We start from the raw sequence: 27,852 nt of genomic DNA on the forward strand, positions 1-27,852 counted from the left end.
GTAGGATTTTGATTTAGTGTTTTAAGATTTGATGTATCTGGTATGCTGTAATTGCTATATCTGCTAATGTTTCATGGAGTAAAATCTTGTTTGCTGCCATCTTATACACACTTGATTGGGAACAAGGCTGGTCCTACCTTTAGATAGGGTGAAACAGTGAAAGATGTTGTCCCATTGCTAGTACTGAAGAAAGAATTCTACTGACATCTTGTACTGACTACACATATTACGTTCCAAAATGAATTTTGTATTGTTGTAAATTCTTTGAACAATGGTTTCATATTGCTTTATGATATATTTTATTATTTCTATGCTACTTTGGATATTTTAAACATGAAGCAATATAAAGCACATTTTAAATGAGTAAATAATAGATTGCTGGTCCAGTCCACTTTGGTACAAGTACTGGGAGGGCACTCCTTGTTCTTTGTCTCAGGCTGCAAAATCGCTTGGGCCAGCCCTACTTGGAAACAATGCCATTGAACAAAGATGATCTTGCTCTTCTGAGTCTGTTCCTTTCAGCCTTGGGGGCTGATGGGTGGGAGAATAGTGCACTTAACAGCAAGCCCTGGTGAATAAAACTGCCGGGATTGTAATGTTTTTGCATGTATCTATGATGCAGCAGCTTTTGGAATACTGTGAGTGTACATTTCTGGTCACCCTATCTCAGAAAAAAGATAACTTGGAGCTGGAAAGGGTTAGGAAACATTAACCATTTCTGCCTCCCAAAGGGGCTTCAAATGCAAGGAGTTGGGGCACCTTCCCTATAAGGAAATGCTAGAGTGTTTAGGACTTTTGGGTTTAGGAAAAATGGTGACTTCTATAGGGAGACATGGTAAAAGCTATGTGTGTTATAAAGAAAGTGGACAGAGGCATTCCCCACCCCCCATTACATGGTGAAACTCGAGGTCACCAAATTAACCAAATTACATCTCTTCGGAATGGTGAGAGGAATGACTTACTAGCATGGTACATTGATGACATGGAACTGGTTGCCATGGGATGTGGCAGTAGATGTGATACATAGGTGTGGCAGTAAACTTTGGTTCAGGAGAAGGCAGGCAGCTGTGTGGAATTTCTTACACACACACCCCAACTCACAAACAGTGACAGTACATAGCATAATATATAGTTTATTAGTATCACCATGACTATAATCCTGTGTGTAGTTCCTTGAGAGTAAGCTCTGCTGAACACAGTGGTGCTGGCTCATTTCTCACTGTATAGGTTCAACTTTTTAATCTTATGTTTTAATTACGCTGTTTTATGGATGGGTGGCTCCCCTAGACTCCTGCAGGAGAAAGGGTGGGATAAAAATGGAATTAGCAGCAGCAGCAGTAGCAATAACAACAACACGCAAAACGCCCTGAGAAAAGGCCTTCAGTTAGCTAAAATGCAACCTTCTGCTTTTAATAAGAAATGCAAACCAACTTGAAATAAAGTGTTACCATTTAAACTGCTAACCTGAATTCAGAACCACATCCAAAAAAAGCCAGGGGAGAGAAATACTCAGCATCTGCTTGACTCTTCTTCTTGTTCTCTTGATTCCCACTGTGATGGATGTCAATTACCATGACACTCTGAGAAATGACACCATTACTCATGCTCTGCGAGAAGTACTTCCTTGTGTCCCACTACTAAAAAGAGATTAGGCAGATCCATGGAGGAGCAGAGGCCTATCAAAGAGCTAAGTGGATCCTTCATCTGCAGAGGTGGCATGCCTCTGAATGCGCAAGACACTGGGGTCAAGTAGCTGGGGGAGGACAGTTTCCCTGGTGACCTCCTTGTGAGCTTCCCAGAGCATTTGGCTGACCACTATTCAAAACAGAATGCTGGATGAGATAATTTTGACTTTTCAAGCATGCTGCATCCATATTACAATTTATTTGCTTTTTAAAATAAAAAGTTGCCCTTCTCTCTACCCTAAGTCATCTCCTTAACTGGCCAAATGATTTCCAAACACAATAATATAACCCCATCAATAACCATGTTTCACCAGTGGCTCTCCTTTTGGGAAGATTGACAGGAATCAGGAGCAGGGTCTGTTTTGTGGTGGTGCCTTAATTGTTGAATGCCCTCCCTAGTGAGCCCAACCAAGGCTCCAGATTGCCAGTTTTCAGGCATGGCTCTGAAGAATATTTCCCCCCACAATTTTAATTTGGCTCTTACCTTTACTACCTGCTGTATTTTAATTGTTGTGTGTTTCATTGAAATTTTACTGTTTTCTGGAGAGAACTTGCTCATAAAAGTAGGATATTAATAGCTAAACTAAACTAAAATGTCACCTGGACATTCTGCCATTGAACTAAAACCAACCGTAACTAACCAAGAGACAACACTAACTTAAAAGTAAAGAAAAAAGTATAAAACAGAACAGCTATTAAATATACCTGCAGAAACTCAATAAAGCCATGTAAGAATCAGTTTAAGTTCTTACTCCCTCACTCCACCTTAATGCATCCAACTTTCTGGATGTTTTGAGGTTTTACATTTTACTGGGTATGATTAAGCACTCAAAAATGAAAGATCAGCAGCTTTTTGCCCTCAGAGAAACCTGGATGGCGGCTCGATTTGACTGGAGTTTGCCAAAGCGTCTCTTCAAAAGGAGATCTAAGTTGGAGTCATTAAATAATCCTGTACCCATTTTCTAATTGTGGTCCAGGAGAAGAAAGGGAGCTTTTGAAAACACTTTTTTATGACTGCACGTTTTGTTTAACAGTGCTGTTGGTTGCTATTGCTCTTCAGAACTACAGCAAAACATCCAAAGCTGTGTGTAGGAATGCTGTGGTATAATAATCTGTCAGCCTCAGAAGACTGGAGCAAAAGTGCACTAGCCAGGCAAGCTGTCCATCTGCTCAAGCTGGAGGGTGCAAAGGACAAGAAAAGCTGCATTGGCTCCTTGTATTACTTCACTCCTGCTGAGATGCAGCACATAAGAACATCAGAAAATCTGTTCTGCATCAGTCCAAAGACACAATTAGTCCAGTATCCTGTTCCACACAGTAGCCAACCTACGTGCCACCTACCTGTGGGAAGCCCATAAGGTGAACATTCTGCTGTTGGGTTTCCTGGCAGCTGGTTTTCAACAGCCTCTGATCCTGGGGGTGGCACATAGCCTAGTAGCCATCGATAGCATTGTGCTCCATGAATTTAGCTAATCCCCTTTTGATGACCCTCACAACATCATCCATAGTTTAACTATGTACTGTGAAGAAATGCTTTCTTTTGTCTGCCCTCAGTTCAATACCAAGACCAATACCATGGCTTACATTGTCCAGCACTTCAGACAGTTGAACCTTGCTTACTATTTATCATGACTGCCTGTTCTCTTTTTGCTGCCCCATAAGTGCCCCTTTCCAAATGTGTTCATTGTGCCATCTTGCACTCAATCATCTTTCAAAATCCAGCTGCTCATGAGGCTATGAACTCTTCAGTCCACCTTCTCAATTGCAAGCCTACCTAACTACATGAAACTACCTTTGCCTCTGCGTTTAACCAATTTCTCTTTCTCCCTTGACTCTACGTAAACCCTATTCATGCTTTTCTTTCCTCTATACCTCCAGGGGACAGTGGCCCAGTTTGCACATCATAGTAATGTCTGACTGCTCCTTTTTCTTTCCTTCCTTCACATGAGCAGGAGCAGCAAATCATGAAGGTTGGCTTGTCATGACGTCAAAACCATGCTTGTGGTTTTTCTCTTGAATAAACTATGATTAGCAGGCCAAGAACAAACCTTGGCTTCACAATTGTGGTTTGTGTCGGAGAAATAAACTATGACGCCAGGTTCTGACACAATGGCAAGCCAAGCTTCATGGCTTGTTGCTCATGCCAGGGGAGGAGCGTCTGGGCAATGTGCACTTACATGTTGCTGGTTCGTGGTATGCCATTAGCTATGGCCTACTGTGACATGAAAATTGGACCAATGTCGGCAAATTCTGCCTCTAATCTCAAAATCCAACAAAAGAAAACAGCTCCCAAATTGCCAACTGGTATTTATTTTTGGAAACTAATTGATGCAAGCCTGGTTATTTGCAGAGACTTGAATGTTTTGGATATATTTATCATTCTTTCCTCTTCTACTCCTTGGTTTTAGGTTTTCCAAAGCTGTTAGTTTTCTCCAGATTTATTTCAGTTAGCATCCACATATGGAAAAACAACTCTTCAAAGTGACACTTGGTTGACTGTTGAGTTGACAGTTGTGTTTCTGTTAACAAAATATTAAAATGGGGACCAAATTGCTTAAACCTTTAAAGTTTAAAGGTACTGACCTTTAAAGCCCTAAACGGCCTTGGCCCAGTATACCTGAAGGAGCGTCTCCACCCCCATCGTTCAGCCCAGATACTGAGGTCCAGCGCCGAAGGCCTTCTGGAGGTTCCCTCATTGCGAGAAGTGAGGTTACAGGGAACCAGGCAGAGGGCCTTCTCGGTAGTGGTGCCCGCCCTGTGGAACGCCCTCCCATCAGATGTCAAGGAAATAAACAACTACCCGACTTTTAGAAGACATCTGAAGGTAGCCCTGTTTAGGGAAGTTTTTAATGTTTGAAGTTTTATTCTGTTTTTAATGTTCTGTTGAAAGCCACCCAGAGTGGCTGGGGAAACCCAGCCAGATGGGTGGGGTAGAAATAAATAATAATAATAATAATTATCAAAACAGTCATGCTTTGAAGTGTCATGGACCCACTCTATCATGGAGAGTCTTTCTGAGAGCCATGCAGACCAGACCCTGCCTTTTAATGACGACCCTGTTTTTGTTTTTCTAATGGAGCAATGCCTCTGCTTGCATAAATATGACCTTGAGAACCACCTCCTGGATGTAGCTGAAATAGTTTTCAGGGGCAGAGGAGGGCACAAATGCTCCCAATTGGAATTATTTATTTTTATCTTGATCCCCTTCCCACATATATTCCAATGTCACTCTAGACCCCATGAACACATGAAACAGAAGCTTATATATCTTAGAAGTAATCTCTTTAAAAGCGTATGAATGTTGTGCACATCAGCACACCTGTGAATCCATGTGTAAATGACAAAATCGGTTTTTTGCAACCAGTTTTCATGGTGACCTTGCAAGTTTGGTTGTCAAAATTGCACAAACAAATCATGCACAGTATATTGGTCTTTAGATTCCCATTCTCTATCCTGGGCATATTGGTCACTATTACTGAAAGTAGGTTGGTCAAGAAAAGGGAGTGCTGATGATTGGCGAGGGGCAAAGGAAGAACGCCATTTCCAAACTGACAAAGTTCATTCAAAAATTGGATTATTAACTTCCCATAACTAGTCAGGACAGTGTCAGGAGGAAGGTAAGACCCCATACTGATGGTGTCAGAGGGGAAGTTTCCATCTGGACCTGTGGGATACCTTTTGAACTTCTTACAATATATCATAGATGTTTCAGCTGAAAAGCATTTGAGTAACAGAGGCAACTAAGAAAGCTGAGGCCCCCTTTATTTCTAACTCTATATAGTATGTATTTTGTTATTCTACTTCTCTTCCTGTTATTTGCAAATAATTTCAGGATATGTTGCCATTTGCTAAGACCTAATGGAGGGAGAGTAAAAGGGATAACTTGAAATAAGAAACTGAAAAAGTAGACATTTTAAGAGCTGTGATGTGGCCCAACTATGGAAGTTTAAAATACTTCTATTCAATAAAAATTCTCAGAATTTTGCCCATGAAGTCTTCAAAATTGCGCTTGCGTAGCTGTCATAAGATCTTTTGGTAAGATCATACGCGGCTAGTGAAATCCTCCATAGCAAGCGTGAAATCTTGTAGCAAAAAAAATATGTTTATGCTTGTCTTTGGGAAGATTAAAACACATAACAGTTTGGAATAAATTGATTTCAAGGCCAGCAACAGCAGGAAAACCAGTTTTTAGTAGCAGAGACAAGCTTCTTTAGGATTAAATAACATTAAAAGGATGTCCCTGGCAAATAAATGGGGTATTCCACACCCCAAATGCCCACCCCTTGGATATTACAATTGGACCTAATTTTATTCATCAAAATCTCAGTGACCAGTGCAAATGGAGGTGGGGGTGGGAGAGAGAGACAAGGGACACCCCTGCTTGGTTCCTCTCTTTGCATGCTGATATGCACATATTAGTTGATTCATATCAAGGTTCATTTTATGATATCACATTATTGGGTCAAGATTGCATGATAGTAAGGGGGGAAAACCTTGATGCTGTCGTGCATATGGTTACATTGCATCCAACTCTGGTATTCGGATTGTGTTTTTTTGACAGTTCACTTGTGCGAAAATAATTTGCCAGTGGAAAATATGCACGTGAACAGAAGGAAGTGAAAAGTATGGCAAACTGTACATTGCACAGCTCTCTGTGCAAAATTTGGAAATAAATAATGGGACACTGGAGGGTTCAGGACCAGCACTACTGTTAGGTAGATGCTGGAGAATGGGGAGTAGATTTAAAACAGCAGATTTTTAAAAATTATTTTTTAAAATTATTATTTTTTAATTGTGTTGTGGAATGAAATGAAATGAAATAGCTGTGTGTGCCACAGGGCCTGCCCTGTGCCACCTACTCTACCCTGGCCCATCCATTGTGGAGGATACTGTCCCACTGCCATCACTGAAGGAAATCTGCTTTACCCCCTTTTAGTGGTGCAGTGGCTTTGCAGGATGGCCAGTGCTTCCCCTCCCGCCGACAGTGCAGGGCTGGGCGCCAGGGTCTGATCCTTGCTGGAATGCAAGCTTGAAATCCTGCTCTGCGTCAGCATGCCAAATTGGCCAATGGCAGGCTGGTGCAGAGGATGGGTCTCTCCGGGAGCGGGCTTGAGGGAACAATCAGGCTTCCCTGAGGTGCACTTCCAGGGGATTTAAAGGAGCACGTGCCAGCCCCCGATGCCCAACTTCTGTACGTCGAATGTGAGGGGAGTGCCTCTTATCCTTTGCCTCGGGCAATAAAATGTCTTGGCCTGGCCCCGGGAGGAATCTTAATTCAGAAACCCAAGGAGAAATTTCAGAAGCATCCTGAGTGTCTTGTCAGTATGCACGTCTCACAATTATCTTTCTCCAAGAGCTCCCTGATATATTTGACAGAGCTACAGTGCGCATGTTGAAATCTGTGGGAGAAGGGCCTGCTCCTTCACTGCTGGAGAATGCTCCGCGTTGACTGTACATTGGAGTCTGTGTGAAACTTTTGATTTGAGAACCCTGCTGCATGGAGCATTTTCCTGTGTCTTAGCTTGTTCTCAGGATGGAGTGGTTGTGATGGTGGCAATGGTGCTGAAGGTGAAATTGCACTTAAGCGGCAGCACCAGGAAGGAAGGGGGGAGGGAGAAGGAGGGGAGGGTGAGAGGTTTCAAGACAAGAGGCTCTTTGTGTGTGGGACTTGCGAGTTGATGCTGTTCCGCAGTTTCCTTCTCTTGGATGATACAATTTGTTATTCTATGAAAATGGCCTCTGCTAAAATGCTCCCTGAAGGTGGCCACAGCAGAGACTCACGGGGCCTTTTGTCTGGGCTTAATATTAGTCAATCACCTTGGAATTTCGCTACCCACTCCCATCTCCGGACAAACACATTAATTATGCTCCTGGGTGGGGAGGGGGGAAGTCACTGCTCCTCTCCTTCCTTTCTCTCGCTGTGGGGCGGATGGATCATGTCTGCACTAGTAAGGCACTGTAAGTGTAGGCTTTGTGGAAAAGGCAGTGATTTCTATAAGTAGGACAGCCTGAAGTTTATTTTTTCCACACCTGTGGTCAAGGTAGAGGAAGCACAGCCTGCTCCTTATAGGGATGTTGGGGGAGACATTCATTCAGTTTGCGTTTTGAAGCAAAGCCACTTAATTTGCTCTTCCTAGATCGAATCACAAATTGAAACACAGCTATTCTTCAAAACTCACACTTCTCCAAGTTTTGCAGTGCACTTTTCCAACCAAAAAAGAAAAATGCATGTACTAGAGTACATGATATACGTATGTGAAATATACGTATGTGAAAATAGCATGCATTATAGAGGCATTTTAAAGGATAATTTCCTTTACAAAAAACAATGTGTAAAAATGTATTAGGAGAAATTTGCAGTAATATGCTGATGAATTTTCATGAGGACTTAAAAAAAACCCCTCACAAAACTGATATGGAGATGTGGAAAATTGAATTGAAGTTTGGAAAAGTAAGAAACTGGGAGAAACTGAGATTGAATATTGACATATTCACCTATCCCTTCTCTCAAGGCTTGGAAACAGATCATTGGAACCCTTCCATGCTATGTTATTAGGAATATGATGGAATCCAGTTTGACTTAGAAAAAAGATATTGCTTAGTCAAGCCTCATTATGTATCAAGCTCAGTGTCTTTGGAATTAGGTGGTGTTCAAAGCTCCACCTCATCTCTGACTAAGTTCCTCCCATCTGTCCTGCCTCTGCCCACACAATCTTGTCCAATTTCTCCTTTGCGCTACCTGTTGTTTGTACATAAACAGAAGTCTAAATTAAAATGTTTCTTTTTAACTGTATTCCCCCAGAAAACATGGAAGTATTCTAGTCTCACTGTTACCCTGATTCATGTACATTATGAAAGAAATCTGTGCATATGCAAGTTTTTCTGAAGGGATGGGAGTAACAAAACTATTTGTATCTGTTTTGAACAGACACGCTTGCAGTAATTTCTCTCTCCACCCTTCTCCCTTTAATTTTGAACAGAACAGAGTGGGAGGAGGAACATAAGCATTACTAACAGCACTACAGGACTGGTAATTATTTTGTCAGGTACTTGTTTCTGCAATAAAAACTTGACTCGGAGCACAAATTCTAATTGGCATGTGGTGTTAGTTTCTGCCTTCAATAGAGCAAATTATTCAAACATTGGCCCAATGCAACATTCAACTATGGTTTGTTTTTAGGGCCTGTGTCAGAGGTTGACATTTTGGGGCATATGCCCAAGGCTACAGCAGGGGTCCTGCTTCCATTTCCTGGAGTCTCTTGACTGTTGAGCCATAGGTCTCTCTGAAGTAAGAACAGCCACTGAACTGTGGCTTGAGCTAATAGTAAGTACTGCATGAATTCCAGTGGCTCAGAACATTTATTTCAAATCTGATTATGTCTCCTGGTGAAAGGAGGATGATGACTACAGAACTGAAAGTTGAGGTGATGCTCCATAAACCCCCAGGGTGGTTCTGCAAACGTGATTGGGTCTGGGAGCAGACACTGAAGCCACTCCTGGCCCAGGGTACTATTTATCCTATTTATCCCCTGCTGAGAGGTCTTTGCCAAACAGTGAGAGCGGCACTTCTTCTGTGTCTAGTCGTTTCATACCACTGCAAAATCAAATTCACCAGTCCTGGGCTGACATCAGGGGTAGATACTGCTGGACAGTTGCCGAATCCTACATATCCACAGGTGGAATTCCTGGAGCCTCCTGGCCTGGTGATCCTACCTGGTGTCACTGCCTGACCAGAGCAGATCCTCCAAGTGTCCCTATTTTCCAGGGACAGTCCTAGATTCACAGAAGCCGCCCGGGTTTCTGATTTGATCCTGGGATGTCCCACTTTTCCTTAGGATGTCCCTCTTTCCATCAGAGGAATATTGGAGAGGATAGTTGGACATCCCTGTTTTCATCAGAGAAATGTTGGAAGGTATGGAGTTATGCAATGCCCAAACAAAGGAGATAAGTGACTATACAACCTTTAGAAGACCTCTGAAGGCAGTCCTGTATAGGGATTTTTTCCTAATGTTTAATGTTTTATTATGCTTTGATATATGTTGATAGTCGCCCAGAGTGGCTGGGGCAACCCAGTCATATGGGTGGGGTATAAATAATAAAATTATTATTATTAAGGAATAGAATGTCTCTATTTTCATTGGAGAAATGTTGGAGGTTATGCCAGAGGGAGGTGACAGAGCAACATCCTTTGCTTGCTTAGTGCTCTTTACATCAGAGCACATGTCATGCAACAATTACATAAAATTAAAAAGAAAACAAACTCAGATAAACATTTCTGAATATATTTACAAAGTATATTTATCAACATTATTACAGTTACAGTGGAGCCTCAGGTTGCGTACCATCCTCCTTACAAACGCTTCGGGTAACAAGCTCCGCTAACCTGGAAGAAGATGCTCCTGGTAGCAAACTTTGCCCCGTGATGCCGGCGGCAGCAAGAGGCCCCATTAGCGAAAGCACGCCTCAGATTATGAATGGTTTTGGGTTAAGAACGGACCTCTGGAACAAATTAAGTTTGTAACCGGAGGTACCACTGTATTTCAGATATGAAATGATGTATGGTAGCGTGTATTGCTTAGATTGATGACCAAATGTAAAAGGTATTTTGTATCAATAACAATTACAATTTATGGGAATCTATAGGAAGTGGGGAAGGAGGGAGGGTTTAAAACGGATTCTTCCTTCATCTCTAGATGATCATACTTGTAATACTTTCTGCATCTGCCAGGCCTATGTGCCTAAAAATGCCTCCAACTTGCTAATTTCTTAGTATCTTTTTCTGAGATAGGAATAAGCTCAATTCCTAGGGAAAGCAGCTGGGGGAGAGAATTTGCACAGGTAGAAATATCATCATCATCATCATCATCATCATTATTTATTACCTGCCCTAAAGGCCCAGGGCATTTTATAACAATTTAAAATTCAACATTAAATTGGCAGGTGCTGGAAGGGTTATGTACACATTGCCTGCTGATTCTTTTCAGAAGACACCACCTCTATAGCTGTCTGCTATGATGTGTAATCTTGCCTTAAGCTTGAATGTTGTGGGTCAGTGAAAGCACCTTACAACTTACTCCTTGTGTGTGTTGCCTTCTCACCTTGCATGGATGGCTTCCTGGCAGCTGCATTTGCTTTGGCCCCTTGTGCTGCTCCCATGTAGAAATCAGTTGCAGCTGAATAACAGCCAGCAGGATTAAAAATTAGAGCTATATTTTCCATGTTGGGGTGGCAGAGCGAAGAAGTCAGGGACCTCTCTTGTTGGTGCTGAACGCTCCATAAATAGCCTCAGCTCTGTGCTGGAGTTAATGAGGCCAGGATGTCAGAACATGAAAACTCTGTTGAAAAGGGTGAGTGAGATGTTTGTATGAGAGTAGGAACTGTGGAGACTCGGTGAAGAGGGTATTGTTGTGTTGTTGGGAGAGAGGTCTATATAGTTTAGCAGTTTTTGGTTTAGCAGTTTTTCTTTTAATGTCCATTCTGCCCCATTTCTGCAGGGTTGTTTTTTTCCTAAAAATAAATTAAATAAATAAATCTGCACAGAATTCTGTCTCCTCTTCCCCAAACTAAAGGAATGACTTATTTTTACAGTATTTAAACACTGGCCAAAACCAGAATTCTCTGGGCAGCCTATATTAATGCTAAAAACATAAGAATAGAATTATTATTTCTGCTAATTGTTAGGTTCCACCAAACTAATAACCACTGGTGGACCTATTGGTTTTGAATTTGTCTAATTCTCTTGCAAAGTCGTCTAAGCTATCAAGTAATGTCTGAGAAGGGTCCCTGAAGGCAAAAGCTTTGCAGTTCTTCCATACTAATTGAGGCTTCCCATCACAAGCCAGACACATTTATGGCCCTGCTTTTCAACGTACAGGCACAGCCATGCTTCAAGCACCTATTTAACTGCTTTTAAAAGAAGAAAACAAGTTATACAATTCCCAAGAAAGACCAATGGACCTCTCATTTGCCAAGTACTGCTAATGCGAGATTGGTTGGTCCAACACTGCAAACAGTCTTAAAAACCACTATACTGCGCATTGGTATAATGGAGGAGGAGCACAAGGGAGTGCCGCTCCAGGGCTTTTTTTTTTAAAGCAGGAGTGATGACCATGATTTGCAAGAGCGGCAGGATAAATTGATGAGACACTCCTTGCAATGGTAGGTGAATAGGATGATGATGAGGCTTTCAAGTTTGTGAGAGATTAGCACAGAGGGAGTCAGAATGAGGAATATAATCAAGCAGAGGATGGATAATTCTTTGCCTTGATAGGATTCCTACTTCATGCTAGCAGTTTAAATGATAACACTTGTCTGCATTTCTGCTTTAAAGTAAAGCTTATATTTCAGCCAACTAAAGAACGTCTGTTAATCCTAAACATGCTTTTTTACTCATTGAACCTGTGCAGTCAGAAGTAAGTGCTGCTGAGCTCAGTTGAACTTACCTTCAGGAAACTACCCACAAGATTACACTCATGATGATACTAATATACACGTGTACATCTTCTCTTTGTGTGCCCTCTCACATTCACTTTCTTTCTTTTTCTCTGTATTATAAACAGATGGCTGCATTTTTGCTTTCCGCCCCCCCGGGTGTGTGGCTATGGAGGTTGTCCTAAGCTCCTACACTTGACTATTTACTGCCGCACCTTTGATTGTGGAGCTTAACGCTTGGTGGGGACACCATCCAGAAATCTGTTTTCAGATCAAACCAAAGCCCTGAAAAGGGTTTTGGGGGGCGGAGCTAGCTCAAAGTCTGTTGCATGTACTCGGAGCTATTTTTCTAGAAAAAGAGGTGCCGGAACTCATCATGAACACCTCCCTCGTTCTCTTGGAATGGTAATGATACCCACCTGAGAGGTGCCAGAACAGAGTTCCAGTGAGTTCTGGCTGAAAAAAAGCCCTGCATGTATTACTGGACATTTAGCTGGAGAAAACCAGAAAAAATAGGCCCGTTAATTTAAAGCACCAGGCACCTATTTCATCCAGCGCCTCTTTGGGATGTGTAGCTCACAGTATCTCACTGCAAAGAAGTTGTGTGTCTTTGCAGCTTACTGTCTCATATTTTTCCATCTATAAAATGGGTATAATAACCAGGGTAAGTGAAATAATGCGCCCAAGGCTTTTCACATTAGAAAAGCTATATAAATAAGCGTTCGTGTTGCCTCTGTGGACAAGACTAGGATTTGGATTCTACCTCCCAACCCCCCACCAATATACAGCATGACCATAAATACAAGAACCTAATGGAGAGATTTAACTTAAGCTCTTTAATTGGTAACAACTAAGCCTTCAAAGTTTATAAATGGGCCCAAATCAATTGGGAGAGCAGAATCTCTTCTTGAGGTCCCTTCCAGGTCTACAGTTTCAGTTTCCCAGGCCAGCCATCCAGCACTCGGTAGGATAGGAGCTGAAGCCAGTTCCGAAACAAGACGAATATTAGGTTTCAACCCAGACGAGGAGGAAAAAAACTCTAATCTTCGGCGTGTTTTAGTGAAACCCAATTAAGCTCTTGGCATCCTCACAGACGTGGCATTTGCTGCAAAGCAAGGCACTGAGCCAATGACACTGGTAACCGAAGAGAAACCAAGAGGGGAAAGAATCCCAGTTTATATCTTTTCTAAAATGTCTCCACATGCTTTCAAAAGGGCTGTCTGGCAGGACATTTTATTTTTACCACAGTCCTGGCCCAGCAGAGAGAGAGATCGTTAAAGGGGCAACGGGATATTAACATTGCTCAATGTTTAGCTTCTTTTTGGCCAAGCCTTTGCCAGAAGGCGACGCATTTGTTCGGCAGTGGTGCTGTCAGCTTTCTTCACGGCCTTGTGATCTCCTCTGCTCTGGGCCAAACGGCTAAAAGGAGTGCTGAGTTTATTTTTTCAGAACTTTGTTGCTAAAAAGAGGGATTGTTACGAAGGGAGGGAAATGGGAGAAGGATGGCAAATGAGCCCAGAGAGGAGCCAAAGCGCAAAAGTTATAATGAAGTAGAACATTCTTCTGGGGAAAACTGGAAGCCCAAGTTTACTTTCTTATTCTGTTGCCCCCTTGAACATGAAAATACCTAGTTTTCTCTTCAGTGGGGAGCCCTGCAGCTCCTTCTCAAGAATTGCATAAGAGAGCCATTGTGGTATAATGGTTAGTGTGTGGAACTGGGACCTGGGAGACCAGGGTTTAAATCCCAATTCATCTGTGAAGCTCACTGAGTGATCTTGGGCCAGTTTACAAGAAGCCCACATCCTGTGTGTGTGTGATTATGCTGCCTTTCCTCCCATGGAACACAAGGACACTGATGAGGTTCTTCTGCCCCACAATGTAGCTTTGGACCACAACTGAGAGCCAATTTTGTGTAGTGGTTAGAGTGTTGGACTAGGATCTGGGAAGCCATGGTTCAAATATCCATTTGGTTATGAAGCTTGCTAGTTGACCTTGGGCTAGTCACTGGTTCTCAGCCTAAGCTGCCTCACAGTGTTGTTGTGAAAATAAAATAGGGAGGGGGGGAAGAACAATTGAGCTCCTTGGGGGAAAGGTGCAGTATACATGTATTAACAAATAAAAATAAGACACATACAACATTTATATTTATTTAAAATATTATAAGTTTCCCTTCATTAAAATGTGAGCCCACAGTTTTAGGTGAGGAATTAAAATCAACCAAAAGCATGGCCACAGATAATAACAGATGAGATCACAATAGAAGCAATAATGGGCCAAAATATAGACCCAGGTAATTAAGTTCCCATAAGCTATAATAAACATTATCATCTAACAATCCCATCCTGTAAAACAGTTAAACCCAGAGTCTACAATTTCCAAATTATACTGCAGCAGTCAGGACACGCATGTACTGTACATACCAATCAGCAATTGGCAATCCAGATCACTGTACCATATAGGATTGCAGCCTTAGAGGTGAAATTCATTTAGGGGAAAGGTATCCAATGACAAAATTTCCTAGGAAAAAACCAAGTTTCTCCCACTTTGCCATTTATAGTAGCTATTTGATTTAGGAACTATTTGATGGAGGGGGAGTAACTGTCAAAATACTGAGTCTGGCATTGCTACCAACATTATTAAATAAAAAGATTTAAGATTTTATATGTTTAAAGTATCTCTCAGAAGTAAGATAATTCCCCACTCCAGATGTTACAGATCTGTTCTGACATTCCTAGACAACAACCTTTTAAAATGTGTTACTTCTAGGGCTGTGGTAAATGTTTGCATTTAAAATACAGTCATGCATGTCTTCACATTTCACAAGTTGAAGGCTCAGCAGAAGCCTGTTGGAAATAAGCAAAAATGTGTTTAATCTGTATTTATTTACTGACACTCTCAGAAAACTGAGTATATTCTTAGTGGTTCAAGGCACAGCTACATTAAAAAAGTCCAGTCTTATCAAAATTGTATAAGTCTTCAGTCTTCTGAAGGCAATAGCATTCTCTCAGCTCTTGCAACCACATTCTACTGCCCCTGATTCTTAAAGGGTGGGTCACTATCCTTTTTGACATATGGGTTATATTTTATGATAATGCGAAGTCATTAAGTAAACCCTTATCAATTGTGCAAGTTAGTAATGAGCTCCCTGTTGTCAGTACTGGAGAAAGCATAGCCCAACTTTCTTGCACACTTTTTGGTGCCATGAACACCAGACTTCTTATTTGAAAAAGTGTTTGTGAGACTGAAAGGAGTGGGAGAGAGTTGCACTCTTGTTTTCCCTGCTGCTGCCAGGAAGGCTTCAGTGGGAGATGGTCCTACCAAGCGTGCTGTCATTTAAGGCAATCTCCTATTGTTCATAGGGAGCAATGCCCAGCCCACTTCACCCCCAAGCAAAGCCACACCTGCGTGAGATATAAAAGCCACGAGGGGCTTGCTGAGTTTCCACAGTAAGTGAGCTGGCTGCTCTTGTCATCTTCAGTGGGAGGTCTGTAAGTGATGGTACAATAAGTCCCTCTCAACTATTTCTTCATGGTCTTTGCTAGGCAACATAGAGGCGAAAGGTGTTGTTAATGCAACTGCAGATGAGATCATAAAACTGATACTGGGTTGTATCATAGCTCATCAGTCGGAGGCAGAATGCCTCTGAATGCTAGTTGCTGGGAATTGCAAATGGGGGGAGTTGCTGTTGCGTTCAGGTCCTGCTTGTGGGTTCCATAGGGGCACCTGCTTGTCTACAAGATGCTGGACTAGATGGTCATTTGGTAAACCTTTTGGATCTGATGACAGGAGCTCAGCAGTCCTTCAAAAGTTTAGTGTTATCACTGACTTAAGGTGATTTTTTTTTATGGCCAGACTGCACATTAAATTGTCTGCTTCTCTGCCCCAAACCATTCTTAGGAAGCAGCACTACTGAACTTTCCTCCTCCTCATCCTACCTTTAACCTGAACCCGTTCTTCTGTGAAATTTTACCTTTGTGGGATTTCAGACACGTTTGTGAGTCTGAAACCATAGTGGCAGGAAATGTCGCCTTCCTCACTCTTTTATCCACTCTGATTTGTGTGTGCAACGGAAATGCTAAAAAGGGTTGCCAGCTAGCCAGAAAAACAAAACAAAACAAAACAAAACAAAACAAAACAAAACAAAACAAAACATGGTCTGCTCTTGTACCTCTTAACAACATATAAGCAGATAACAGCTGCTATGAAAGCTATAGTAACAGTGACCAGTTGAAATTTTGGCAATCCTAGCTCTGGAACAGGAGTAGCCAAGGTGGTACCCTCTTCGTGTTGCTGGATTACAGCCCTCATCATCGTGACCAGTGGGCAGTGATTATCTATTGTATTTTAAAATTTTGTTGGAAGCCGCCCAGAGTGGCTGGGGAAACCCAGCCAGATGGGCAGGGATGAATAATAAAAAAATTATTATCTATGCAGAGTGAGTTCCTGGGCCAAGGGGAAGAAGTACTTGAAGAGGGAACTTCCTGCAGAGGTGAGTGGGAGGAGGAAGCCAGCATGGCCTGGAGGCCTAGGAATTAGCCGGGCTCCCTGTCTGTTGTACTTAAACAAAACTGTTCAAGTCTGAGTTAACCCGAAGTGCCTGGGGTCTGTTTCAAGGAAAGACAGCCCTGCTGGGCAACAACGCAGGGCTAATGGGAGTTGTCGTCCAACAGCATTTGGAGGACACCACATTGGCAGCCCCTCCTGGAGCATATGCTTCCATTTAATTCACAGAACGTCTGTTTAAAGGAAACTGCAGGAGAGAGAGAGGGAGAGAGACGTGACAAACCATTTTTCATTGCCGCTTGCAGTTTGGATGCCGTCTCACGCCTGCTGTCAGAAGTAACGAGATGGAGGGCAGGTCTCTATTGTAAAAAGTGCCTTCTTCGCCCTTTGAGGGAAGGTGCGAGCTTGTGGGCCTGGCCTGTGTTTCCTCTCTGCTTTTCTCTAGGCTGCTGGATTTGCCTCCACTTAAAATATGCCAATACGGAACGTTTTCTAAAATTTGATAGCCTGCCCAAATTGATCCTGCTCCTAATAATTTTGTTGGGAGTTAAATCCATTTGTGGTCGCTGCCCAAGTTCCATTCAGGCCTTGACATTTGGACATGTGAAGCGTCTGGAAAAGCAGGCTTTTCTTGCTGTTACTGGAACAGAGAGAGACGCTGGGTGTGAAGTTCAGTGGGTAACACGACTAATTGCACACAAGAGCTTTTAATTATCAGCCTACATTGTGGAATTGTGTATACTCTCACTTCAACCATTGACATTGCTTCTACAATGCCAGACAGGGTGGTTCAGCTCTTCAGTTGCTGGGTCAAAAATATGGTCCTGGAAATAAAAATTTTTACATGCTTTCTAATGGTGCTTCCAGACGGGTGTTTATTATGAAATCAGTGTGACTCTTACACACATTCTTTACAGCATCTGTATGATGTATCAGCATCAAGATGCCCATTCTGTTACTTACTTTTCTTTTTTACGGTAAACCTAGATTTCTCCTTACATTGAGCCTATATTTCTCCTTAATGAAGAAAATCCAGTAAGTAAATTGTACATTCACGGTTGCCGCCTGTGTGAAGATCTGTAGCATATTTTGAGGAGGATGGTTTGGCCACATATGTATTGGCATTCCAGGGGGTGGTCTCTATCTCCACACCTCTGTTTCCATGTGCTCCTCACATAAGCACAACCCTAGCCGTTTTGTTTCTGGCATCCCAAATGATACAAGCATGGCTCTTTCCATGGAGCATTTTGAAGGCATGTGTGGGTACAGAAATACCTGTGCCACATGCCTAGAACAAGAAAAGATAGCAGAGAGTAAGAGAAAGGGGGCTGGGGCAGGGAGAGGAGAGGAGAGGAGAGGAAACACAACCGAGATACCTTCCATCACGTTTCCACTGCTGGTGTGGATAGCAAAAGGTAGAACACAATGAATACCCATGGTTGAAAATAAAATGCTTATGTGTGGAAGCTGATAGTTTTGCAACATGGCAGACATAGAGAAAATTAGGTCTGGAATCACCCCAGATAAAACTGAATACAGGAAGAAAAAACTTAGGTATCATATTTCAGGGGGGAAAGTATTCTGAGTGTATATAATACCCAGGGCTGACCCATCCATGAAGTAGACTGAGGCAGTCACCTCGGGCTGCAGAATTCTGTGGGTGCTTTGCCTTACCCTGCAGAAGCAAGAAGAAAATGGTGGTGCTGGCGACTTCCTGCAAGATACCATGAGAGTCATGCAAAAAATGTCTCGGAGCTCCTGTGGGATCTTGCTGGAAGTTGCCAACGCCTGTTATCTGGTACCACTGTGGGTGCCCACCCTTCCTACATCCCCGCCTGCCCCGCCACTGGGGAAGCAAGGAGAAGTGGCTCTGGCTTTGGGGCTCTTGCTAGATCTTGCCAGGCGCCGCGGCCACATGACTCCGGTAAACAAGGTTTGAGATGTTGGGAGAGCACAGGGAGTCACCTTCCCATTTTGCCTAAGACAGTAAAACAGGACAGCCACTCTTGATAATACTATTTCCATGACAATGCTGGCATTTTATGTTGAAGTTGTTGGTATGTTAGTTTTGTTCAGAAGTGAGTTTTACTCACCTGCACACTTTGATTGTTGTTGTTACAATAGTTTTCTGCCTATTGAAAAGTAGCTGCTGCTGCTGTTTTCGGCTGAAAATTGTGATAGCTGAAAGGTGTTAATCAGTTAAATGGTGTGCAGTTAACCTGGGTAATGCTGATAACCATAGACCTTTAGTTAGGACTAATCTGTTTCTTTCCATTGTTGTTATAACAGAAAGAAGTTGGAAAAGCAGCTCCTATTTGGAATATTTGGAATGCTGCGGCAGTGGAAGGCATTTGGATATTTCCAGTCCCTGCAGTGGATTTACAAGCAAAACAGAATTCTGCTAAAAGCTGCTGCAGGGGTTGGGATTATTAAAAACCTACCCTAAGCATCTTCTGTTTAGCTCACTGCAAGAAAACTTGTTAGCAGTAAATGAAGAAATTTATTAAACTTGTGCTGTGACAGCTCTCATCTAAAGGCATTTCAGTGCTATGCTTCTGTTCAAGTTCTAAAGATGCAAGCATACCATACATTTATAGCACGTTCTCGTCATCCTCACACCCACGAAGAATCCTGGAACCTGCAGTTTAAGGGTGGTAGGAACTGCAATTCTGGGGGTAAACTACAGTTCCTTGGATATTTTTTTTGTGGGGGTAAATATGCCTTAAATATATGGTGTGTATTCAGTCAAAGTCTTTAGCTGCTCTTGTTTAGGAAAGTTAACTAATGCAAAAGTAAGAAAAAAGTCTTGCAAAGTACAGAGCAGAAACATGATGTGGGTTTTCTTGAAAATAATCCTACAGAAATTTGGGTAAATTGCATTCTCAACCCAATGGTCATTTGACATGTGTAATATTACAGAATTTGGCATTTATTTTCATTGCCAGGCATGCACATCTCATGAGTATAGGTCGTCCCTCCCACATACATTGTTTATTACTTTAATTACGGTACCGTATTTGCACATGGCAAACATGGATAACCTTTAAATTTCAACCCCCCTCAAATAATTTGTTCTTCCACCTTGCAGTTTAACTGTGTTGGACAACAACACTGAACACATAGTTGCTCTGTATAGCCTTTCGCCCAAACAAGGATAGTAGCAGCCAGCAGTTCAAAATATTTTCTGTTTCCTAGAACACAAAAAATGTGTGTACGTGTGTTTCTGGGTCAGATTCTGATTTCTGCTATCAGCAGAGTAAATTGGGAACTGGCTGGCGCTAGTAGCTAATGCAATGACAGCAGGCAGAAGAGCCCATTAGTTTGCTATCTTTCATCAGTCTTGAGTGAATCCAGAAGCATCTGGAAAAGTGTTTTTCTTTTCTTTTTCCATATCATTGCAAAGTGATTTTCATACTTTTCAGTGAATAATCACTTCCTCACACCTTAGCAGTTTTCATTGCCTTTTGAAAGATGCCTTCATTTTGGCTTTGAATCTGCTCCCACCCGCTCTTTGTAATGGATTTGCTTGTCAAGCACCTGGACTGTTAACAAGGGGACTGTAACATTATGCAATTCTTCATTCAGGTCTGTGTTCCAATGGGTTGCACAACCACATATGTGATTTCCTTGTTGCTTGGGCAGAGATGCAGAAGCTTTGCCTCTCTTCAAACACCTCTTTACCCTGCAAGACTTTAACCACCATCCACCTCTGGAAATTTACCTTTCTATAGCAAGGAGAGCCAGATTCTGTGAGCACAAGCTTCTGGTTCTGCTGTTAGAATACTTTATTGTTTTAACTTCTTCTTAACTTTATTTTTCAGTCTTGGAAAATTCATACAGAATAACAAACAACCCCCTTATACCATAACCAGCCAAGAAACGTAATAATAATAATAATAATAATAATAATAATAATAATAATAATAATAATATATAATATAATATACCCCACCCATCTGGCTGGATTTCCCCTGCCACTCTGGATGGCTTCCAACAAAATATTAAAAAAACAGAACATTCCATGCATGTACATTGTTAAGCCTTTCCTGGTTACCTGAGCACTAGGGAGTTTCATGGGCAGGCTTTAACAAGGTCAATTTCCTTCTGAGAAACCAGCCCCATTCCAGTAAGTAGCAGCGACGGCAGTGGTGGGGAGTTGACTCCACAGCTCTACTCGGCCACACTGGCCACTATTGCTGCAGGGTATCGGGTAACAATTGCCAGATGCAACATTGTATACCCTCCCTGCAAAAAATAATAATAATGAATGAATTAACTAAAAATTGCCAGTGTCAACTAACCTCCCTGCAAAATTTATGCAAACTAATCAGGATGAATGCACCATAAACAGGCTGTCTGGTAGCGAACTATGTTTCTTCCTTTTAAAAAACATTTATTTTTCTCCTGACCTCGCTAGCTATAATTCTCTTCCCTACTACGTGTGTTTGTGTATGCGCGCGCACGTGTGTAATCTGATGAAGTAGGCTCTAGTCTACAAACATTTATAAATTAGTCTTTACAGTACTACAAGACTGTGGATTTTGCTGAAGAAGTCTTCATGGGCACAGCCACCCACCCCACCACCAAATATTTCTGTTGTTTTCATACCACTGTTACCACTTCTAGCTTCCAAGGTTTGAGCATTTGTCCTCTGGGCCCTGCTGGGTGAGACCAGCCCTCAAAATTCTGTAGAACGATCTATATCAGAAATATGGGGGACTAATTTCTGTGGAGATTCTAAGGGTGGATTCTCTCCCAGATAGGGGCATCAAAGCACACACACTCCTTGAGTTCTTGAGCAAACTTCTTAGCGTGCAGCTAAGAACATAGTGCTGTTTCTTGAGCTTTTAAGTTACGATCTTGTCAGCAAAGAATTATAGCTATCCACGCCTCTCTCTTCCTTCTACGCCGGATAATATCTCAGCAGCGGAAGGGAATAAAAAGGGAGGAGATAACAGTTTTTGTTTGAAAGTTTTAGAGCTTGTGATCTCAACAGCCATGAGAAAAACCTAGCCTCTGGGAATCTGGAACACTTTAAGAGAGATTAAGCCTAGATGTTTGATTGCAGAGCAAATTGGGAGCACAGTAATGAGATATTGCAGCTTTGAATTTTGAATAGCTGGTGATTAGCGTTGCTGGAACTTTTCAAGCTGCGTGTTTTTGTCAAGTGTGGGAGGAGATATTGCTTTGCACGTATGGTTAGCTTTGCACAAGGCACCTCAGGTCACAGGAAACCTGTAAGCTGAACTGTGCCAAGGAAACGCAGTTTAGACTCAGACACACTTAATCCATGCAAGGTTTTCAGCGTACCAGAGGCAATAGGTGAGGGTTATGTTTGTATGGGAGCATCTCCCAGTTCAACAGTGTAGCACCAATGCAGGTGCTGGGAAAAGTCCTGCAAGAATGAAGCTGCCTGGTCGGGATTTTTCTGTCTTGGGAGACAAAGGAGGAGTGGGCCTTTGGGGGTGAAGTCAAACTGTTGGAAGGTTGCAACGTGACTCAAAAAACCTTGTCTTGACATTGCACCATGGATTGTCAGAGCAGTGCAGCAGTCACTACAGTCTATGAAAGGGTGTGGGTCTGGTACAGTATGAATAACTGCAAGTCCAAGAGCACAAGATGCAGTTCTACTCCTGACTTGAAGCAGGTGTGAACTCTTTGGGTTCCATGGAGGAAGAGGAGGACATGAATGAAATGCACGGGACATACAACTGATATCCTCAATTTCTGCTGATGCTCTTCCTCATCTAGGATATGAGTGCTACTTCTGGAATGGTAGGAGGGAATGGAATTTTTTTGCCGGCAAAGGAAAAGACAAGGTTCAATCAAATGCTGACCAATTGTCATGAGGTCTTTACAAAATAGTATAAAATTATCCCACACTGTGGAAATGTGGAGATCTGAAGTTAAAATTAGAAAAATTAGAAACTGAAATTGACAGATTTATCCATCCTTACATGGAGTAAGTAATGTGCCAGAGACTCAAATGTGCTTTTTAGTGTGTCATCAGAGAATAAACAAAGAAAGCTGCCTTACACTGAGTCAAGCCATTAGTCCACCTAACCCAAAATTGTCTGCATCAGTAGTCTTCAACCTTTCCAGACCCAGGACCCACTTCTAACCCAAACATGCAATTGGAGACCCAATTTCTCAGTCTTTTACCATATATTTGCATGGTGCTAGTGCTGTTGTCGCAACTCACTTTGGATCAGGCCCTGACCCACTAGTGTGTCTTGACCAATTGAAGGCAAGTGGCCTACATTGACTGAAAGGGTAGGGAAGTGAGTAAGATGATGGCTACCAAATCCCTGGGTGGACTCAAGCCACCAACCTTTTGCTTAATGGCCAAACATAATAACCTTTGGTGCAAGAGTGATAAAATGTAAACTTTTATATAGTATTTTATATTAAAGTGTTTTGCATTATCTCAGTAAAATCACATGTGAGATGTTTGGCATTGTAGCAATAATTCAGAAAACATCTCAGTTTCCCACAGAGTAGCAGTAGCCTTGATGACTTCAAAGAACTTGGATAAAAACTGTATTTGAAAGAAAGTCTGTCTGTCTTAGTGGGATGAAGTTCTCTCTTTCACCAGCACTCCCATAAACCTTTGCATGGTAGCTGGCAGAGTCCAATATGGACATGAAAAGGACACATGACTTTTTGTTGAATCAGGGATAGTCTACAGGGAAAGTCAGCACATGGGCTTTGGGTAGCCTAGTTTGCCATTAAGTATAGTTTGACATTGCCTTTGTTTAGTGGGAAAGTTTTGGAAGCGTTACACTGACTCTTCTCTGCCCTATCAAATGTCTAATGGCATTTTGAACTTTATGAAACATGTGTCTGGAACCTGTTCTAAGCTCATGGAAAAAATTACACCTTGCACTGGGTGTGTTAGCTTGGTGTGCAGTTTACAACTGCTAAAGGAGCTCAAAGTTTTCATTGTAAATCCAATCTTTTCAGGATTTTAAGCTAAGCAATAAAATGTTAAAATATGAAAATTGTATTTAAAACTTGGCTTCTTGTGTCTAAACTTTTGGTGTATGGAGATATATCTGCTAAAATTCTTCAGATCCACCATGAAGCAAGGGTTAGTGAGAGAGGAAAGAGATAGTGAGTTCAGGAGACCGTAGCCTGAAGGAGGCATTTTGAATTTTTCTCATTTTAAAATTCAAACTTGTGTTTGGAGGATAGTTCTTTGGAGAGCAGTTGTGTAAGAGCAGGAGTTTTCCAAGCACTGTGTTACATCCAATAAGTGGGTTCTACGGTTTCCAGTGAATCATCCTAGCCTGGCTAAGCTCCCATAGACCATACTGTAGAAGCTGCGTATTATTTAGCTTGCTTGCTAAAGTGGCATCAAGCCACTCAGCAAACCCTATGCAGTCTACATAGTTTCATGGTGGGGCTTCCAAAATTGCTTAGGGCTATGTTCAGAATATGGTGGTGGTTTCCACACAGCCCATGGCCTTCTGAGAAATGGAACCTGGGGCAATGAATTCTGTACAGCTGTAAGTTACCGTGTTAAAAACATCATGTGATCCATCCCTGAGTGACACCTTCTGTAGTTTTCAGTGTGTGACATGATGGCACTGGCCTTGTGAATGCTCCGACACAAGTACAGCTTATGTCTCACCAGTATCTCGGTTTTAAACAATTTTGGAAGATTTTCTAGGGTGCTGTGAGTCATGAACTAGTGTACAGTGGTGCCCTGCAAGACGAATGCCTCGCAAGACGGAAAACCTGCTAGACGAAAGGGTTTTCCGTTTTTGAGCTGCTTCGCAAGACGATTTCCCCTATGGGCTTACTTTGCAAGACGAAAACGTCTTGCGAGTGTTCCGGTTTTTTTTTTGCCCCCCCCTTTTTTCTAAGCCGCTAATAGCCTTTTAGCCGCTAATCCGCTAAGCCTTTAATAGCCGCTAAACCGCTAATAGCGCTAATCCGCTAAGCCGCTAATTGGGTTGCTTCGCAAGACGAAAAAACCGCTAGGCGAAGAGACTCGTGGAACGGATTAATTTCGTCTTGCGAGGCACCACTGTATATGGTAAGCCCACTAGTACTGCTGGAAAAATAAACTCAACCCATAGGATTCATTCAAGGAGTACAAAAAGTTTGAAGCCTTCATGAACTACAGTGATGAATATTAATGAAAAATGACTTTATTGATTTCTGCTAATCTCCCTGTGCCTATAAAGCAATTAGATTTATTGGAAGGCCCTCACATTAGGCAGTGCGAAGCAAATGCCCGAGGAAGCCAATTTTGGGTGTCATGAAAGGGCAGCAAATTGTCAGTTATTTAATATATTCTTACTGAATTTTTATACCTGGAGAGAGGCCCATGTGGGCTTTTTTTATTTTTTGCTGCAGTTGCCAAAATAGAATCACTAGTCATGGCTACTATGCACCATAATTGGGTTGGGGGCACCATTTACTATTCCAACCCAGGTAGGAAAATATCTGGGTTGGCAATGAAAGAGAGGAATCCATGCTATATGAGGGCCTCTAGCTGCTGATCCCCACCACAGTGAAGTGAATTAAAAATTATAAATAAAATCCATGAGGATATTCACAAATTCCCCTCTCCCCCATGTCTGGCTTCCTTCACCAGTCACCTGTAGGCAACCTTATTTTATCTGCAGCAACTACTTCTTTTCTAAAGCGGGGGTGTTGTAGTTCAGGTGGTGGTAGTAGGGCTGATGCCCGGTGCCCAGGGAAGAGATGGTATCTAGAGTCCCAGCTAGTTGCTGCTGCTTTTGTATGGATTCCTCTTGGAAGGAAGAGAGCAGTCTAGGGAGGGGAAGAAAACGCTGTGTAGAGGAAAAACTTGACTTATATTTTTGAAAAGGGGTTAATGGACAAAACAGGAGGAAAAATGGTCACATGCTTTAAACCCACAAAATCCCTTAGTTAAAGCTGGGCTTGTCAGTCATTCTTATAGGGCAAAGCAAGGGCAGGAAGAGGGGAGAGGCTCAGCTTGTTCAAGGGGGAGCAGATCAGGAAGGTCTCCCTTCAGTTGGGTTTCTGTTCATTTGCATTGACAGTTCATGTTCTCCATTCATCTTCTCCAGACCCTGCTCATCATCTGGATTGACAGACAGACCATCAGTCGTTGGCCGCTGTGCTGCTTTGAAGGTTTGTGTCTTCTAACTGCATGCTTTATTTCACTGACCCTGGTAATGCAACATATCAGTATTTCGTGGCAACTAGTCAGAACAGAGTAAGAAGCTTGTCCCTTGTTGCAGTTTGGGAAGTATACATGCACCCCAGGCTCCCAACAGACTGGCAGTGCAGTGCGTCAGCCTGGGCAATCTTTGATTGAATTGTGAACACAGCTGTTGGTTGGTTGTAGAGAACATTGAGGCAGAAATGAAAAGCTGCAGGATCCTGCCTCCCAATCTCTCTGGCATACTCTTTGAAAAGAGTTAATGTGTGAGAGAGTCTGGTGATGCATAGTAGGTCCTGTGGATTTAGTTCCTTTTGACAGCACTCTTGTTGCTAAGACACAATTACAGTGGAAATAGGAAGCAGAACATCCCTTCAGTTAACCTGCAGCAATGGCCTATCCAGCTTGGTGGATAAGCAGATGACCTGAAAGGCACAGTACAGACTGATACAGTGGTACCTCAGGTTACATACGCTTCAGGTTACAGACTCCGCTAACCCAGAGAACAGAAATCGTGCTCCAGCGGTGCGGCGGCAGCGGGAGGCCCCATTAGCTAAAGTGATGCTTCAGGTTAAGAACAGATTCAGGTTAAGAACAGACCTCTGGAACGAATTAAGTACTTAACCCGAGGTACCACTGTATATAAAATCAAGATGCCGTTGTCTACATGGTAGGTTAGATCTAAGGGTAACTAAAATAGCTTTCCCTAACCTGGCGCTTTCCAGTTGTTTTGGACTACAACTCCCATCAGCCCCAATCATCATGGCTAATGTTCAGAGATTATTGGAGTTGTAGTCTGGACGGCACCAGGCTGGGGAAAGCTGCTCCACATAGAAATGAACAACTGTTAAGAGGCATACATTTTTGACTTCTTCCCTTGTGTGATTTGATCCTGATCTGAAATCTTTTTGTAAGAAGTGCTCAAGCCAGTTACCCAGCTTGGACAAAATAGCAACCTGTGCTTTTAACAAACCAGGACGTCATGTATTAAAATAGACGAGGAGAGGTGCAAAGGGGAGCATGGAGTATGTAGGCTTACAATGCATTTCCAGTCTGAGAAACCATAGTTTGTTGACGAAAGATGTGATTAAACTAGACTAGCATTGTAGTAATAGATCTAACTACCCTACTGATAGAGAAGTGTTTACTAAAAAGATATGCTGGGTTATAGTCAGAGTAGATCCATTAAAATTAATTACCATGACCAAACTAGGTCCATTAATTTCAATGGGTTGACTCTGAGTAAAAGTTAGTTGACTATAACTCCCGGTTCTAAAGCTACATTAATGGGATAGTACCGTATTTTTCGCACCATAGGGCGCACCGGACCATAGGGCGCACCCAGTTTTTAGGGGGGGAAATCAAGAAAAAAAATATCCCCCCCCAGCCCCAAAGAGCAACGTACAGGCTGCACACAACCTCTTCCTGCCAGAGGGGTTGCGCACAGCTATGGAACAAGCCAAGGCAGCGAGCGGGATGGATCCCGCTCGCTGTTTTGGCTTCCCCTTTAGCCCCGTGCAGCCTCTACCTCCTGGGAGAGACTGTGTGGGGCTAAAGAAGCCATAGCCCCGTGCAGCCTCTCCCTGCCGGAGGGGTTGTGCGCGGCTATGGCACAAGCCTGCATTCACTCCATAGGACGCACACACATTTCCCCTCAATTTTTAGAGGGGAAAAACTGCGTATAATAGAGCGAAAAATACGGTAAATAAAATACAGCTACATTAAGCTGAAGCTACATTAATGGGATAGTAAATAAAATACAGCTGGTGGTAGGCGGTCTTTTCCTTTTGTGTGTGATCTGACTCAAAACTATAGTTGCCAAACAGTTAGAGAATTTTAATACAATTAAGTGTCCTATGCTAATTGCCTGTAACTAATTGCCTCACAAAATAAAATTTGCCCTTACTTCCTAACTAATTGTTGTAGCCCTGCTAAAAAATATTGGTAGTTTGAGCAGTTTTGGTCAAATACTATCATTTCCTCATTAGTTACATACTTCTTGATATTTTTTCCCTGTGGCATCAGTAATACCTTAAAATAGGTGTAGACCATACTGGTCCAGTTGTGTACAGA

General features: G+C 42.4%; 1 protein-coding gene across 5 annotated transcripts in view; it reads left to right on the forward strand.

Annotated features, from left to right (window-relative positions):
* COL8A2 (collagen type VIII alpha 2 chain) overlaps positions 1-27,852 on the forward strand; it is a 205,502-nt gene that overhangs the window by 108,361 nt on the left and 69,289 nt on the right. For 3 of the 5 annotated variants that reach the window (XM_083511804.1, XM_083511803.1, XM_083511805.1), the window contains one exon: positions 25,685-25,748. The exons of 1 other annotated variant lie outside the window; for it this stretch is intronic. The gene's annotated coding sequence lies outside the window, so the exon portion shown is untranslated. Of the gene's footprint in view, positions 1-8,988; positions 9,010-25,684; positions 25,749-27,852 lie in introns of those variants that run through there. One more of the 5 variants, XM_083511806.1, reaches the window with a different exon arrangement.

Source organism: Podarcis liolepis (genome assembly GCF_965112155.1).
Source record: "Podarcis liolepis genome assembly, chromosome: 7".
Classification (NCBI taxonomy): domain Eukaryota; kingdom Metazoa; phylum Chordata; class Lepidosauria; order Squamata; family Lacertidae; genus Podarcis; species Podarcis liolepis.